Source organism: Hipposideros armiger, unplaced genomic scaffold, assembly GCF_001890085.2.
Source record: "Hipposideros armiger isolate ML-2016 unplaced genomic scaffold, ASM189008v1 scaffold_1646, whole genome shotgun sequence".
NCBI lineage: Eukaryota > Metazoa > Chordata > Mammalia > Chiroptera > Hipposideridae > Hipposideros > Hipposideros armiger.
This window is the reverse complement of record NW_017732996.1, coordinates 39,509-45,768: the sequence shown is the minus strand read 5'-3', so window position 1 is coordinate 45,768 and position 6,260 is coordinate 39,509. Positions and strand designations below refer to the sequence as shown.

Below are 6,260 nucleotides of genomic sequence, written 5' to 3'. Positions count from 1 at the left end.
ATTAAATTTGGTGAATAAAATTTACGCTGATCTCATTCAATTTTGATGCAGTGCCATGGTAACAGTGGGCAAAGGGCAAGAAGTCTAGAATTGTGTCACCATTTAAATAAGTATTCTTAAAAGGGGAAAATAGAGATTGAAAAAAACATCCAGGAGGTGACAGAGAGGTGTCCTCTGCACACTGTGGACTGTCCTTGCCTGAGCATGTGGAGCCCAACAGACTATCTCAACTGACTATATTGAGATGGAAGTGAAGTGCTAAGATCAGTAAGGTGCATACTGAGATACCTGAATGCCTCCAGTAGGAATGACATCCTGCACTTCATAGACAGCACAAAGAGCCCACCAGCTTCTTAACACTTGACCCAGGAGTACAATGCTGTCTGCCTACAACATCAAACAGTACTTAAGGAAGATGGGGAACACCATCTCATGTCCCCATCCATGACAATGCCGTCATCTCCTATTTCCGGGATGACGTCTTGAACCTATGGTCTTAAAAGACAGCCCGACACCTTGGCATTTCCTCAACATAGTCTGCATGCATAAAGTTCCAGAAGCCTCACCTCAGGTTCCTTGTCTGAGAGCCAGGTGGGGCCTGCGGAGAGGAGCAGCCTGGTGATCCTGCCATGTGGAGAACCAGTTCACTGCGGAACAGCTGTGCTTCCAACTTGGCCGAATCTTCCATATCATGTACATGACTTTCTAGGCAGAGCAATATCTGAGGGGGGCCTTGGCATCCATCCACCACCTATCCCTTCACAAAAAGTGACTAAGTTTCCCACAAAAGAGGATATTAAGCCCTTTGAGGGCAAATGAAACCTGCACTTTCTCCTTCTGGGCGTGTACTCAATCAGGCGCATCTGGTCCTGATCCTTAAGCAAGCAGACGTGGCCTTGCATCAAGACAGAGATCTCTGAGCAGGGAAGCAGCCAAGAGACTTTAGGTGTAGGTGCTCACATACGCACCGGGCTCTGGACGCAGGGGATTCAGCAAGTTGCTGCACTGCTGCAGGAGAGCAGTACAAGGGCCTCAGTCGAGGAGCTCTGCTTCCTCCTGTGGCAGCTCTATGGATAGAGTTGCAAGTTCCTGCCGCTAAACCTGAGGCTCTTCATTCCTGAGGAGGACAAGCAGTACTTTGAGAACTTTCTGGAGACCATCTGGTGAAGGACGGCCATGGCATCATCAAGGTAGGGGCAGGGCCTGGACCCCGTGCCATCCCCACCCACCCCTCTTCATCACTTGCTCCGCCTTCTTGGGAAGAGGTTTCCTGAACCTCTGTCTGTCCGTTCTTCCTGTCCCTGGACTGGGAGCTGGAGGGGTGACTCCAGACACAGGTGTAGGAAAGCATATACTCGTTATATCAAGAAACAATATATTGAGCAATATAAAATGATAACTCACGTTATCATCAGGTTAGGCTCTAAATATTTTCATTTGCTGCTGCATTGACCGAAATGTTCTTTTTCCTGCCACCTCCTGATAGAACTCCTTTCTTATTATTAACATCCTCCATAAAATATTTGGAAATATGCAAAGTTACATTTTTAATCCATTCATTTGTTCAACAAGAATTCATTGACTGACAATTATGTTTGAGGATGGGATCATTTAAAATACTTTTCTGATTGTTCCATAGGTAATGTCATAGTTCTGCAGAACCCCCTAAAAAGTTAGATATTGGCTGTCAAATTCTTTATTTCCAAGCTAAGTGACAAGAAGTCAATGAGATTCCTAAAATGCGGGATTTTGTTTGTGTGTGTGTGTGAGAATAGAGGGGTGATGTTATAACAAAAGTTTCCTGTGTGTGTGTATGTGTGTGTGTGTGTGCATCATACTATCACATATTGTTTTGATTGATTGTTTATATCTAGTTATACCAATTACATATGTTACTGGGTTGTGATAATATCCCTCAGTTCTTTGTCTTCTCAAAAGAAAGAATTCATTCAGTTGAGAGACAGCATTTTGTGCAGGTATAGTGTAGTAAGAAGTTTATTAGTAAAGGCAGATACACTCCACGACGTGGAACGGTCCAATCCCAAGAGGGGGAAAGGCTTCTCTTTACATAGTATGAAGGCTTTTATTTCTATGGGTAGATTGACTCCCCTCTCTCTCTTCTCTTTATCTTCCTCTCCTGCTGAGATGCCCAGTCCTCCCTTTTGGTTCTCAAGGCAGTTTCTGTTCATTTTCTTTCTAGGATTTGTTTGAAAATCTCACTAATATGGTCACAATAAGCAGGATGTTATACTCTGATAAGCAGGGTGTCCTTCTTCCTTCTCTGGCTTCTAACAACATATCCCTTTGATTAAGGTGTATGTGTAAGCCTGGAACCTGCTGGGTTAGTAAGGCATTGGTGTCTAAGTGAGGGCAGCTGCAAGGAGTCTTGACCTAAGTAGGAGCTATAGCAAGGGGCTTTCTAACCGGGGATAGGTCTCTCCTCCTCCTGCTCATTTCTATCTACCCACCTACCCTATCATATATACTTAGAGAAAATCATATAAAGCTATTTTTTATGACACAATTTGCTAATTGGTTAGTCATTTTAATAAAACGTCTCCCATACTTAAGTCCTTTTGTGCATGTATGTATGCTTGTGTGTGTTTCTAGGTGTATTGAATCAATTCAATATCTTTATTTGTGCACAATCTTTATTACTCTGCATTAGCCACAGATATTTTCCTGCCTTACAAATTCAAATTGTGCTAAAATATGATTCATATAACTTAGGTTCACCTAAAAGAATCTCTGAAGATATTAAACTAAGAAATCTGACACTCAAGGAAAATCCATTTATTTTAATATGAGACTAACTCTAACAATTGCTACCTTAAGTATATCACTTCATCTTTTGAGAATGAGAAGGGTGAGAGGAGCTGCCCTAACTGCGTTGCCTTGGTTCTAGGACCCTCCGTAGTATTACTCTGTATGGCATTCCAAGTTTATTTCCCACTTCTTCCCAAAAATTATCCTTTCATCATACCCAGATGTCTCTTAATTTTCCCAGAAACACACTACAGTAATTTCTGTCCCAGTTCCTCTTCTCCAGATGCCACTTCCTCCATGTCCTTTTTTTTTTCTTTTTCTTTTTCATTTCTTACTGACTCCTGGTCTCACTAGCAATTTTCAGTGTTCTTTACTCTAGGTGAAATCTATGCAGTTGTATTCAATTTTCATATGTGGAGCAATGTTTCTGTTGAAACTGAAATGTTATAGCCACAGTGATCAGCTGTGTATTTGTCATTCAAAGGTACAGAAAATAATTTAATACTACAAAATCTTTGCTTCTGAAAATAGGGCTCACTAGTGCTTGTCTGTAGCCCAAGGGTACCCTTTTCTTCTAAATACAAACCTTCAGTACCTACAACATCAAGGTGTCTAGCACACTGATCATTCCTGTAAAGCAGGGCTACATTTCAAATTGCTGTTTTAACCGATGGTTAAAATAAAGGGGGAATGGGAATAAAAGTTTCATGTGCAGCAGTTCCTTTATCTACTACTTTAGTTGCTAAGCTGACCTTCTTGTGGTTGTAGGCCTCCAGGGCAAGAGCTTGTCTTCTTTATGCCTTTTCTGTGGCTACAACAAATGATAAATAATAATAAGTCTCACACATTATAGCAGTACAGTGCATTTCCATAGTACAGACTGATTTTTTTCAATCTATACACTTGATTTTATACAGAATATATGTCTATTATTATTATTATTATTATTACTATTATTATTACTTTATTTTTCAGTTGGCTATCTTGTAACAAGCTATGTGGTAAAATCAAATATTTTTTTTTCTGTTTTTACAAGGCCCTCATTTGAGGAACATTTAGTTTGGAAAAACAACATGGGAAAAAAACAACTTCCTCATTATAATTCCATTATAAGAATTCATTATAGAAAAGAAATGCATTAATAGTAAACTAAGTACTTTTTCTTTATTGATTCTTCATTTAATTGTAATTAAACATGATTCTACAATACATTGTGTGATCATTCTTGTTTTCCTACTTAAAACAATCCAGAACTTTCCCCAACATATAAATAACTTTATAACTTCAATTTACTTATATGTTGAAGATACAGAGACTTTCAACATTTCACTATGCATTAATTTAGGACGTGCTGGTGGGCAATATGAGCAACACTCTTTAGGGAATTGGTTTATATTAGAGTTTTACAACAATAGATCGTCATCTTTATTTATGCCTCATCTATCATGTGTTCCTAATTGAGTGGATGAGTAAAGGGAGAACCTTCACAAGCAAAATCATGTGGTTATTGGGTGCTCAAAGAAAGACTACTTGCAATGTATATTAATTATATTCAATGTTAAGAAATAAAGAGAGGGGGTAAATAGTAGACTGCAAAATACTCTCATCTTGCCATAGCTTCTTAGCTATAGTGGATACAAATTAATAAATACATACATATCTCAACACAAAAAGTAGACACATTTTTAAAATTATAGCCTTTGCATTTTTATCATTTGGTTTCCCTTTTATGAACTGTTCTTATATTAACACCTTCTAATTATTTACCTACCTATTTATCATCAAATTATCTCTGAATAAGGCCAAACATTAAACTGGGAAGGGTAATTTTCACTCAAATAAGCCAGCCAGCAGTGCTGTCCATAATTAAATTCTTAGTTTTGCTAACTCGTTTGGCTTACAGTGAGCCCGCAGGGAATATTTTCATGACATGGATTTACCTCTCAAGAAGTTCAACATCTGAGGCATTTTAGTTCTATATAGTACAACAATAATTTAGAAAACAAGCTAATTTCATAAATGTGGCTTTACAATTAGATATCTCCCACCACATATGAATCTTTAATATTCAATTGTTTTCATCTGCATCCAGAAACATATGTTTTCCTATTCACTAGTGAGGCAAAATAAAATGATAAAATTTACCGAAATATATTCATTGTATTTTCACCTTTGAGTAATCTATGTACTTCACTCTACCTCTCAATACATTTATAATCTATCCTATTTAGTATTGTTTTCTCTCACTGTTGGGGTTCATTATAACTCAATTTGTTTTTAAAATGTTTTGTTTCAAAACAAAAAAGCAGTATCAGTATACAAAAAACAGTAAACTTCTAAGGTGCTGTGTGTTTATTTTCAACTCCTAGAAGGCCATGGAAAGGTCTTCATGTAGTAGAACTACAGCAGCAGGTTGTACTATATACACTATGGATCAAAGGGCACTAGTAAACCATATTGCAAACAAACCAGTCAACAATCATATTCTACTGTGCTCTTCTGATTTTACTACATTCTGAAATATGTGTTGTTTATTCCTTTATGGCTTCTCTTTCTTTTATTTCTTTTATGTTCCACTGAAGCATTTTTACCAACTTGCAGACACTAACAGACAAATTTAGTGCACAAAGAAAACAAAATAAAAACCTGACACGTGATGCAACAATTCAAGTTTCCTAAGACTCATGGTTGACTTCAAGGAAACACTTAGGGAAATGGAAAATACATATTAGCATGGAATTAAGAAATGATGGAATCATTTAGTATCAGTAAGGGCAATATAAACAGGATTGCAGCTGGAGAGTCATGTCCCTCCTTTATAGGAATGATTGCTTAAATAAACTATGGGCAGGAATATGTTGTGACTTTGAGGAATTTGAAAAACAACACAAAACATGAATAATTTCCAGGATAAAAACCTAGAATGAAAATACTGAATAAAACTGACTAAGTCAGCAGTCCCTTTTCTAGGAATGGATATTTATACTACTAGAGAATTTCTTTGACACTCATAGCAGACTGGTTATCGTAGGCTTCACAAAGGCTGATTTTATATTCATTATTGAAAGAAACAATGAAAGCTAGTGATATATGTAGATGGCCAATATATGTCATACACACACACACACACACACACACACACACACACACACACCAGGTGGGACAATTAAGCTTGTGAACTCATCCTAGAAAAAGAACTATATACCTCATTGCTGAATATCACTACAGTAACTTTCGAAGTACTCCCCTTGGGCACCAATGCCAGCACCTAGCGCACCCTTCAAAACAATTTTGGAACTCTTATTCTGGAATGGCTATCAGAGCTGTCATTGTAGTACCCTTGATGTCCTGAATGTCATCAAAATGTCTTCCTTTCAATATTTCCTTTATCTTTGGGTAAAGAAAGAAGTCATTGGAACAGAACATGTGAATAGGAATGGTGTTCCAATACAGTTATGTGTTTACTGGCTAAAAAGTTCCTCACAGACAGTACC

The 6,260-nt window shown here is 37.7% G+C and overlaps 1 pseudogene; it reads left to right on the top strand.

Annotated features, from left to right (window-relative positions):
- Window positions 1–65: 65 nt before the first annotated feature.
- On the top strand, window positions 66–709 carry LOC109377942 (cerebral cavernous malformations 2 protein pseudogene; annotated as a pseudogene).
- The last annotated feature ends 5,551 nt before the right edge of the window (window positions 710–6,260 follow it).